We start from the raw sequence: 12,744 nt of genomic DNA, 5'->3' as shown, positions 1-12,744 counted from the left end.
GAGACCCCTATATGCTTACAAGCACTTACTGCTCTTAGTTTCTAGTACCTATATGGTAGCTCACAGCCATCTGAAACTCCAGTTCTAGGGGATCCATCACTCTTTTCTGACCTCCTTAGGCGCAGGGCATACACATGGTACAAATATTTAAGTGTGGCAAATACTCAAACACATAAAATAAAAGTAAATAAATCTTTTTGTATAAAAGAGTATTAACTACATTGAGAGTCAGTGAGATAGCTCAGCCAGTAAAGGTGTTTGCCATACAGACCTGGAGATCTGAGTTTGAACTCCAAACCCACACAAAAGGGGAAAGAGAAAATCAACTTCATAAAATAGTCTGCTAAACCTCACATGAGCACCATGACAGGGTGCCCGTCACACACAGACATTATGAGGGCACACATAATAATAATAATAAATAATTTTAAAAATGAGATTAGCTACATGAGAAGGGGAGATATATGTCATTATTTTGAGAGAATCTTACTATGTAACCCTAGATGGACTAGACCTCACAGAGATCCACTTGACACTGCCTCCTAAATCCTGGAATTAAAGGCTTACACCACCACACAACATCCAAGAAAGGAGGAAATATATTAGGCCCACGAAAGGATTAAAATCTCCTTTTTATATTTCTTTTATTTTATGTGTATGAGTCTTTTGTTTACAGGTATGCTGTGTCATGTGCATCCTGAAACTGGAGTTATGGATAGTTGTGGACTAACGTGTAGGCATTGGGACTCAAACCCAGGTCCTCTGCACTATGCCATCACTCTTGCCCCAGTAAAATCCTGTTGAGTCAAAACTTTTACTCCCTTACCCCTGATATCTGGGAACTTGAGACGTTATGATACATTCTCTTTATTTAGTAGCAGACTGTAGGAACTTACAAGATAAAATGATGCAAGTGATATATGGAACTGCAGAAGATCCTGCACACTGAATTTATTGAGTCATTACATTTGTCCCTAAGATAACCCACTTATAAAAACTGATTTTTATGAGACTCATGGGCTGTCTCACTGTTTTGATTACATTTGGTTTCATGACCAGATTAATAATGAATGATGTTTATGGTTTGAGAAAAATTATAAATACTAGCTGTGATATTTTCAACAGGTCATTTCATTTTAATTGCTATGTGTAATTATTCTCATTTTCACAGATGAATCATAGGGCCCACAAAATGGTAGGCCCAAATGAGAATAATGTGTATAGAAAAAAATTTCCTTGAAAATGTGGCTACCAATATAATATATTTGGAAAATGACATTCCTGGGGCATAGCCTCTACCCAAAGGCATTTCTTTTCCTCACTGACATTAAAATATGATCTTGTAAAACAATGTTTCAAAGTCAGGCACACATCTCAGTGATTAAGCCCTAGCTTAGCATGTGCAGGACTCTGGGCCCTGTCCCCAGCACCAAAGGAAGAAAACGTTTCATGTTTAAGTGTGTCCCATAGAACATGCAAAATCAATATACTATAGTAGAATTTGAGTAGAACTTTAATAACATTACTAGCAATAAAATTTTCAGAGATGAGGATTTTAAAAAAGTTTTAAAGACCTATCATTATACTTTTTCATTAGTTCAGAAATGGTTTTGTCCATCTAAAGCAGTGGTTCTCAACCTTCCTAATGCTGAGACCCTTTAATACAGTTCTCATTGTAATGACACTCAGCCATAAAATTATTTTCATTGATCCTTCATAACTGTAGTTTTGCTACTGTTATGAATCGTAATGTAAGTATCTGATACGCAGGATATCTGATATGAGACCCCTGTGAAGGCCATTCAACCCCATGGAGTTGTGACCCACAGGTTGAGAACTGCTGATCTAAAGGAACCTCTTATGAACTAACCAATATCTGGTATTTTGTCATAAACCTTTGCCTTGAACACTGTCTCCATCTTCTGCCCATTCCCTATATTTATATGCTAATTAAATCTCTCTGCCTTTAACTACCATTCCTTAACTTTATTAATTTACATACACTTTCTCTGCCACTATCTTCCATAAAATCATCTCTAAGACTCAAATGTCGAGTTCAGAAGTTAGCTTCCCGAAAGTTTTCCACCCTAACCCCACTTAGTGCAGCCACCCTCCTACTATAAGTACCCCTAAGCACATTCCACCTTCCTTTGATTTGCAAGGTTTGAGTTCACAGTGAGTACAATGGTCCTCCTTCCCTAATATCAATTTAAGAAAAGTTCTCTCTCTCTGCATTCTGGCCATTCCCTTCATACATATATAACAAGTAATATTGGTTGTTGTTGTTTTCATTTGTTTACTTGGTTTAATAATGCCCAACACTTTGCCTAGTGCCTAATATGCAGTAAACACATGAGTATGAATAAATGAATCTATTATCCAAAATGCATTTCCTTTATAGTCCATTGGTCCCAAAATACTTAATGGCCAATTATTATCTCCTGAATATTTGTAGCTCCCTCCCATTACCATACATAATCAAATATTCAGTAAGTAATTAGGAAAGCACCTATTGCAGGAAGGCGAGCCTTTGCTACAGTTGTGCACCAAACAGTGAGCTCACAAGGTTCCAATGAATAGTTCCAAACCAGTGCCCACACAGACGGTCCTGATAAAATTCAGTGAGTCACACAAGGTTAAAAGAGCATGAATGTAAAAAAGGGGGAATTGCAGGGAGATGGGGGAAAGATAGCAGTGGGAGGGAGATAAAATAGGATGGGGTAAGAGTAAACAGAATGCATACATATATATGTATACGTATATGAAATTATCAAAGAATATTTTTTAAAAGGACACCTTACAAGAAAAAAGAAAACATCTATATTCACATTGTGGCAGTATTGATACACCCTCACTGAGTGCCAAGGAGAAAAAGGAATCTTTAAAATTTTTGTGTTGAAAGTCCTTGTACTAGCATCATAGAATCCCCCTTTAACATATTATTAAGTGTCCACAAAGTCTGAAAGATTTTTTAATTTTATATTGTTATTTAATTCATCCAGGAAGTCTAATATGGCACACTGTGGCTCATCAGAGTGTTATCATTAAACCATATGCTGTCTCTTCCATTCATATCCGTCGTTTTTTATTGTGGTTTTTTTTTTTTTTTCCAATCAGTTTGGTTTCCAAGCGATTTCTCAGAGTGACAGTGTTTAACTCAGTGTGGTGATAAGCATATCTGACTTCCTCCCAGTGAGGAATATTCAATGTTCAAATGACAACAGTCAGCCCTCGTGTGCTTTCAAAGTCCTCCTGTATTCTTGTACTTTGTATAAAGGCAAAACTTAATATTGTAATACTAATTTGTGCTGAGAAGATACATTCGTGGAATAATTACTTGCTTTCTAATGTATTGCTTTTCCGAACCTGAGACTTTATTGGGCATAATCTTTATAGTATGATGTAAGTAAGTGTTAAATTTATTGTCAAGGGTTAATAGGAAAGCAGAAGATGATGTTTCAGACCTTCATAAACAAAAGCAAACTAGCCTCATAGAACACTGTAGAAGCAAAATTTTTAAAGCAATTTGAAACAGAAAAGTGGAAGAAAGGGGAGAGAGGGAAACAAATAATAGTGGGAATGCATTCACAGGTTCACACTAAGAAGTGATACATTGCTTGAGTTCTCTTTCTGGCCATACCAACTTACAATACTTCACATTATGTGAAATCAGAATATATAATAGACTTTTGTTAAATGAATTTTTCTAATTTTCACTATCATATTTTTTAAAGTCCATCCCAAACTGACTATTCCATCAAAACAGCAGATTAATAATTAGGATGTTCATTTAATAAGGAAAACAATGACAATGGGAGGAAATTATGACCTGAATGATGGTCTATTATTCTTTAATTATAAAGAAGTAAATAAGTAAAACATGTCATTAATATCTTTCCAATGTCAGAGATAAAAAGGATAAAAAGTACATTTGTTTCAGCAAAACTGCATGTGTTTAGTTATATAAACTTACTAATTTGAATTCTGTTGATCTATACATACTTGTTTTAGTCTACATCTGTACAATTTAAGGGAAAACTAATAAATACTAATGTCTGTAGGATTTAGACCAGAGTTTTGCCACATTCAGAGAAACACAATGTAAATACCAATGCCAGTCTTTGCTCAAGGCCTTTAAAAAACTTAAAAGATCTCCACAACAAACTTCACTATGCTTATTTTTAAATTATGTTACTTTACCTGTCAACTAATATATCAAAAATTATGAGTTTCTCACTTTCTCACCTCAGAGGAAATCTCTTTCTACAATTTATATTCTGCCTCCAACAATCTACAGCCACCTCTCTTTCCTTACCTTCCACACTTAGCCTTTCACTTAACCTAAACATTTTTTAGCTAAGCTTATCCTCCACCACAGGAATTCTACATTCCTGAAATGAATGTTGAACACAGTTTCTTCTACTCTGAGAACATGCTCCGTAATTCACCAAGTGAGGTATTAGAAGACAGGGTATGTATGTACTTCTCCCTTGTCTGGCCAGCCTAATTTGTATGCAAACAAATTTTCATATGTTTGTATGAAGTGGGGTATATTGCATGGGGGGTGCACACACCCATGAATATGTATGATGGAGGATGTCAGGGGTCTTTCTCTACAACTCTCCACTTTGCTTTTGAGACAGAGTCCCTCGATGACCCTGAAGCAGAACTTAAAGGCTAAACTGACTGGCCAGCAAGCTCCACCTGTCTTCCCTGACCACTCTATGATTGGAATAGAGCAGTGGTTGTTAGCCTTCCTAACACTGTGACCCTTTAATACAGTTCCTCATGTTGTGCTGACCTGTAACCACAAAATTATTTTCATTGCTACTTCATAACTGTATGTTTACTACTGTTATGAATTGTAATATAAATATCTGGTATGTCCAATGGTCTTAGGCAACCCCTGTAAAAGGGTCCTTTGACCCGAAAGGATCATGACCCACTGGTTAAGAACCATTGTATTTCAGGCACACACAGTCACACCTAGCTTTTACACAAGTGCTAGGGATTTTTAACTTGAGTATTCTCATTTTCACAGCAAGTGTTTTTACTTCTTTAACCCTCAATGTTTTTTTTCCTTTTAAAAGACATCTATAAAGTCTCCAAGATGTATGATTAACTTTAAAAATGCAAATTAATGAACAATATGAGTATTGTATTGGGGTAAGAACAATTGCTGTGAAAAACGAGAATATCCAAGTTAAAATCCTAGCACTTACGTAAAAGCTAGGTGTGGGCTGCATGTGCCTGAAACACAGTGGTTCTCAACCTATGGGTAACTACTCCTTTGAAGGTTGAATGATCTTTTCACAAGGGTCACCTAAGACCATTGGGAATATCAGTAGAGTATCCTACTATTTGTGTTTCTAAAATGGAATGTGTACATACTTTCATTAGGTAGAATAGTTTCACATACATTTCAAAAGACAGTAGGATAGTTGACTCTAAGGAGGTAAGTTTTGATCTTGGACTGACCAGCCTCCTCAGTTGTGTTACTATTTGTTAGTTACAAACTACTCAGGCTATGCAATAAGAAAAATTTTATAAAAGGGATGGGAGACAGCAATATGGCTCAACTGATACAAGCACTTACTGCCCAGCCTGATGATTTGAGTTCAATCCCCAATTGCAGTATGAAGAATAAAAATTCTGAAAAAAAAGAAAACCAAACTTGGAAACTTACATCTTGTCTATAAAATTTACTATAAAGCTATAGCAATCAACATGGTATAATGAGAGAAGCAGCTCTGAAAACTTACCCACTGACCTCCACATGAATGTCAATATGAATGCTGCCATTGAATATAAAAGCTTAACAATAAAACTATTAGAAAAAATAGACCATTAAAAAATGAACATTCTGCTAGTGACCCACTGAGCCATCAAGAAGGGACTGAGTGAAACCACTGCTTTTGGGTGAAGTGGCAACATGTTGTGTTGTTTGCTTCAATCAGTGTTATGACAAGAAAAAAAATGAGCAATCATGCTCAGACCTGGAATGAAAACAGAAATAGCTAAGGTGTATCCAGAATGTATAAATAACTCCTACAAATGAAATTTTTAAAAAGACAACTCCCCCAAAAAAGTTAGTAAAAACCTTGAATAAATACAACAAATGGAACATTTATCAATAACCAATAATTACATGAGAAGATGCTCACACAACACAAAAATACAGATGGAAACTATCACGTACTCACTAAAATGGCAAAATTGTTTAATGCACCAATGGCAAGGACTCAGAGCAATGGAAGCTCTTTCATTTTTGATGGGCATCTAAAATGATGCTTCATATGAACATTTCTTAGTAAAATTGAACATAAAACTAATCATGATACATGTTTCCTCCCCTAGAAGTGAAAAATTGGGAAATTAAAGCACATGTCTTCAAAAACATTCGAGTAGAGAATTTTTGTTGCTGCTTTATTCAAAGTAGCTAAAAACTACAAATATACTGGGTGCTCATCAATAAAAGAATGGAAAACAAATTGTGGTATATATGCACAATGAATTTCTACCCAGCAATAAACAGGAATGATCTAGTAATGCATAAAGCAACATGGAAGGGTATCATTATATTGAGTGGGAAAAAAATCAGATACATGGGGCTCCGTGTATATGAAGTGTTAGAACAGACAAAACTCATCCATGGTGATGAAAATCAGGGCAGTAAGTGTCTGGTGAAGAGAATTGACTGGATGAAAATGAAAAGGAACTTTCTGGAATAATAGAAAATCTAATACATTGGAGTGCCAGGTACAAGGGTATAGATATTGTGAAAACTCTTTGAATTATACACGTAAGTTTGGAGAATTTTAGTGTATGTAATTATATTTCACTGAAAAGTTAAAAAAAAAAAACAGAGACAGGAGGAACAGCTGGTAAAACATGTTTATGACATTGTTCCATGTGCTGTTATTTTCCTTCAATGATGGTAGCACTGTGGAGTGCTATTTTTAGAATGGAAAACATAGAGGTCGGAGCTACATCTCTTTAAGTTACTTCACACAATCCCAATCCCACTGCCAATTATTAGTGAGCTTGGAAGATGATAGCTGATGATGAAAGAACAGAAACCGGAATTTTAGTGCAGGGGAAAAAAAACTAACAGAAGCTGAGACAATAGTAAGTATCTTAGAGCATTTCAATTTAAGGCATATCGTTTGGGAAGCAATTTGTACCACAGGAGTGTGCAGAACGTCAGTTAAGCAACTGCTACCTCATAGAGGAAGTTTGGGTTTCAGTTCGTCTCTGCTGTGGAGTTCAAATCATGCCATCTGTTATATGCATTTAAAACAGATGCCTCACCACTGCTGGTGTTTTATTTTGTCTGTCAAAACTAGAGAAGGTAGGGCAATAGGTGATATATAGACGATATTTCAGTGTTGTCTGAGGAATAATAAAACATGAGGACCTATGACCTGCTCATCTTTTTAAAAAGCTGACATAATTAAATGAAAACAATCAGTTAGAACTCCTACTTCATGAAAAACAAAACCTAAAAATAGAAAATAGCTTCACTGGGTCAGCCAAGATTGATTAGAAAGAGAAGGGGAACTTTTCTGTAGTACTGTTAATTGATGTCCATGCAGATTGCATCTTGGGAGAAAAAAGTGCAAGTTTACTCAGTAAGTTCGAAAGGTGACAGAAAAGAGCCAAGCAATGCAGATCAGGAACTCATAGATCTGGTCGAATATTTGTAACAGAGAAAGGTATCTTTGAACCAGTAAGATGGCTCAGCAGGTAAAGGTGCTTGCCACCAAGCTTGATGGCTGAGTTCAATCCCTGGGAACCACATGTGGAAGGAGAGCACAGACTCCCACAAGATATCTCTCTGTCTCTGTCTCTCTGTCTCTGTCTCTCTGTATCTCTGTCTCTCTCTCTCTCTCTCTCTCTCTCTCTCTCTCTCTCTCTCTCTCACACACACACACACACACACACACACACACACACACACACACACACACACACTTTCCCAGGCACAAATAAATGCAACAAATACAAAGATCACAATAAAACACCTAAGTTTTCAACTCCAAAGAAGTCAGTGGAAAAAAAAGATGAGAAATCTTATATGTATTTGGAAATTTTACCTCTAAATAACAATGAAAATCTTCCATAGAGAGATATATCAGAAACATGGGACATATGGTTTTGTAGGAACATCAGCGGCCATGGTGATGCTCTAGCTTTTCCTCTCAGATGTCCACTATCTGGACATGTAAGAGCAGGTGCTTAGGTGATCTGCCCAGAGATGCTAGAGAAACACAGTAAGAAATTACTCATCAGTCCATTAGACCAAAAGACTGTGGAGTTACTCTGTGGAGTACCAAATAAATGGAGATAAATGGAAATTACTGTTATTATTTTCAGTGATGCTGTCAATCTCATCTTAAAAGATCTTTTCAGCTCTTACAAGCATTTTGGTACATTTACATTTTCAAGTTTTGATAAAGAAATGATAATGTGTCCTTATGATAAGGTATCAGTAAAATATGTAGGAGAAAACAACACTTTGCAAATTATATTCAGATCTCCCTTTTAAGGTTTACCCATGATGGGATCACAGTACATCTGAATCCAAATATCTGCTGTAAAATTTTATATCTAAATCCATGTCTATCAAGATCAATAGTGAATCCTGTATGGTTTAACTATAATCATGTACTAAAGTGTAAATTTTAAATTAATCATAATAATAATAATAATAATAATAATCACAAGGGTGTCTAGTCAGCAGTAAAAATAGCAGAAAACTAAAAATAATATATGCCTAACATTTGATTATTGAAGAGAATCGTTATACTTCAATTAAAATACCAGTTAGCCTGATAACTATTTTTCACTTGGCATGTATGTGGCCAATAACATTCATACAATACTATCTTCCCAAACTATGAAAGGTCCAGTTCTATATTTATATAAGTATAGTGTTATAACCTTCAATAAATTGTTGTTTCTCACCCTTGCTAGCCGATATAATCTTAGCTATTTTATACCATGAAATACTGTGACTGTAACTTATTACAAGTTAGAAGTTGCTGTTTTATACATATCTTCTCTTCTGCCTCTGTTTGTTTGATCCTCCATGCATAGACACAATAATTTCAGCAGATGGGCCAGTCTAGATATGTGCCAGAGAGTGCCTCATCTCTGCCAGGATTCCCTCATCTATCTTGGAGTCATATTGTTTCCAGTTTCATTACAGGGCCAAAAAAAAGTACAGAATTTTAAGGCATGAATATAGATCCCATTCATCATGACCAAGGTTCTAACCTGTCAGATCAGCCTGGTCTAAGCATTGGCCTGCACATAGTTGCATGCAACCACAGTATGTAAATTTTCCCAGAATCTCTGGGGGACTTCTTAGCAATTTTTAAACTAGTTGTAGCAAATTTTCAAAATACTGCTTGTTGAAAAGTCTCTTCTGTTAGTTTGAGAGGGAATGATATTATTTGTAATATCAAGCCACATTTTGGAATCTAGCATAAGAAGAAAAAATCAGGAACCCGGTTGAAACCTGATTTTAAGAAAGACTAAAGTGAGGCTGGAGAGATGGCTCAGTGATTAAGAGCACTGGCTGCTCTTCCAGAGGATCCAGGTTTGATTCCCAGCACCCACACTGTAACTTACAACTGGCTATAATTCCAGTTCCAGGGGCTCTGTCATCCTCTTCTGGTCTGCTGAGTCACTGCACACATGTGGTGCACAAACAGACATATATGCAGCAAAACACTCAGACACATAAAAATAATAAAATTAAATTTAAATAATAAAAAAGATTTTATTAAAAGAAAGACTAAATCCATTTAGCCTGAATGTCTAACATCATAGAAGTAGTCAAACAAATTGTTATATTCTTCCAGAAGGATTGGAAACATTAAATACAAATGGTAGTTTCACGGTATATACAGGACATTGTAAAGAATATTTCATGTTATTAAAAATGCCATGACAGCATTATATGTTCAACAGAAATCTTTTAAAGCTGCATATGTAATTTGGTATTCTTTCTTGAAGACAGTATGAAAAATAAAATAGGTTGTAAAAAAATACACACACACATACACACACACACATATATATATATGCACACATCCATGTATCCACATATACCATAATACACTGTGTGTAGATGGATCAAGGTACTTATATATATGTAAATAGATTGTACATTTTTTACATTTTAATTGTTTTTATTTAGTTAGTTAGGTGAGTACACACGTGCCACAGTCCTCATATGGATGTCAGAGGACAACTTATAGGACTTAGCACTACTATCATTCTACCACGTAGGTCCGGGAGACTGAATTCAGGCCATCTTTTCCCAGCCTTAAATTAAAAATAATATAAAATTTTATAGCAGATATTTGGATTCAGATGTACTGTAATCCCATCATGGGTAAACCTTAAAAGGGAGAGCTGAATGTAATTTGCAAAGTGTTGTTTTCTCCTACATATTTGGTACTCCACAGAATAACTCCACAGTCTTTAATGGACTGATGAGTAATTTCTTACTGTGTTTCTCTAGCATCTCTGGGCAGATCACCTAAGCACCTGCTCTTACATGTCCAGATAGTGGACATCTGAGAGGAAAAGCTAGAGCATCACCATGGCCGCTGATGTTCCTACAAAACCATATGTCCCATGTTTCTGATATATCTCTTTATGGAAGATTTTCATTGTTATTTAGAGGTAAAATTTCCAAATACATATAAGATTTCTCATCTTTTTTTTTCCACTGACTTCTTTGGAGTTGAAAACTTAGGTGTTTTATTGTGATCTTTGTATTTGTTGCATTTATTTGTGCCTGGGAAAGTGTGTGTGTGTGTGTGTGTGTGTGTGTGTGTGTGTGTGTGTGTGTGTGTATGATATGTGGGGATATACATGCCATGCCATGCATGTGGAGATCAGAGACAGCTTTGAGGAGTTGATTCTCTCCTTCCCCCTTTATGTGGATTCTGGGGATTGAACTCATGTCACCAGACTTACAGAGCAAGTGCCTTTACCCACTGGGCCATCTCACCAGCCTGAATTATTCTTATTTTTATTTTTATTCTACAATAAATATAATCTGAGAACAAAAATTAAAGTGATCATTAGGACCCCAAACAGGGACCCCAAAACATCTTGACCACACACCTGCCATGACAGGCTTAGGGGCCCAGATACAGCTTCTGTGACAGGCTTACTGGCATGCAACACCCAGATCAAGGAAAAGCCTTAAGCTGACACCACCCAGGGATCCACCCAGGGATAGGGAAGTACCTAACATCCCAAATATTCCAACCATTAGATAAGGTGGCCAGATGTCCTTGAGCCTAGTATACACCTATTTCCCCTTCTTACCAAAATATCCCTAGACAATTGTCAGCCAATCAGGGTCCTGAACCTTGGAAATCCCCTCACCCCAACCTCTGCTATGATAAAAACAGACAAGTAAAGGAATGGCAGCGGTTGCTGAGCTCAGGGCTCTCTGCTCTCACTGCTGTGTGAGACAGACAGACCAAGCCCCGGAGCTTGAAAAATAAAGGCTCTTTGCTTTTACATACAGAATTCAGTCTCCATGGTAGTCTTTTGGGGGTCCTCGAGATCTGTTCAAAAGATGCTCCATATTTTACAAAGACAGGTATTTTGTCTCGCATTTATCTTTATCCTCAATTACAATGTATGGGCCTCCAATATAAAGTTTCCTCACACTGCTGTAACAAAATATCCCAAACATGGAAACTTTAATGTCACATTTCTGGAGACTGGAAGTCAGAAGTCAGTGTGTTGCAAAGCAGAGCCCTTCCCTTGACAGTCCCTGGGAGAGTATCTATCATCATTTCTAGCTTTCGATGGTTGCCTGCAACCACTGCCATTCCTTTACTTGTCTGTGCATCACTCCAGTCTCTGCCTGCGTCATTACACGACTCTCCCCTGGGTCTGTGCTGATTTCCTTCATCTCAGGAGGATTTGGTCTTTGGAGTAGAACCCATATTAATGTAATGTGGCTTCATCTTAACTTGTCTATATCTGTAAAGGCTCTGTTTCCAAATATCACACTCACAGGGTATGTGGGTTAATACTTCAACATATTAGTAAAGAAGATCCAATTCAGTGCACTCCTTGGACTCCCCAAACTCATGTCCTTCATATTCATATTCAAAATATGTTCATCCCACTCCAACATCCAAGAAGGTTTGCCTCACTGCCCTCTCCTGTCTCCTGCCTAGCCCACTCTACTCTGAGTTCTTGTCACTGAATCTGTGAACTAATTTCAAGAGTGACTTTGCCCAACAGTATTGAACAACCAGTGGCTATATTACCAGGACAAAAATTAAAGCAGAAGAGCTCAATCCAGATCTTTGCTTTCACAATTTCTACTGGTGAAATGAAGCCAAGGGAGGAATCCTTGTTGACTGAACCCCCACCCCACCCCTGCCACAGGACAATTTTATCAAGTGCTTTCTGGAACAATGTAAATAATGTGACTTTGCCACCATCCAGGCTGGTTATTTGGCCAAGCAGTGCTCTCTGGTTTTAAAATCATACTGTTAAGCCAAATGTTCCCATGTCTGCAGAAAAATTAATATCATCCCATCAGGAGGGGAGTTATAATTCACAGTTCAGCCCTGATAACAGCATGAGCCAATTAACCAACCTTGGGAGCAAACCAGAGCAGTTTTTCTTTTCCTTTAAACTTGTTTAATAAATAGGATATGCATAGCTGCTGAGGCAACAGCCACCACGAGGAAA

The 12,744-nt window shown here is 36.9% G+C and overlaps 1 non-coding gene across 1 annotated transcript; it reads left to right on the top strand.

The window, feature by feature from the left end:
* The first annotated feature begins 5,842 nt into the window (after positions 1-5,842).
* On the top strand, positions 5,843-5,970 carry LOC131900297 (small nucleolar RNA SNORA21). The gene has a single exon (XR_009376198.1). It is a non-coding gene; the product is annotated as a small nucleolar RNA SNORA21 (small nucleolar RNA).
* The last annotated feature ends 6,774 nt before the right edge of the window (positions 5,971-12,744 follow it).

The sequence above is a fragment of the Peromyscus eremicus genome, chromosome X (genome assembly GCF_949786415.1).
Source record: "Peromyscus eremicus chromosome X, PerEre_H2_v1, whole genome shotgun sequence".
NCBI classification, from domain to species: domain Eukaryota; kingdom Metazoa; phylum Chordata; class Mammalia; order Rodentia; family Cricetidae; genus Peromyscus; species Peromyscus eremicus.
The sequence above is the reverse complement of the archived record's forward strand: the minus strand, read 5'-3'. Positions and strand labels throughout refer to the sequence as shown.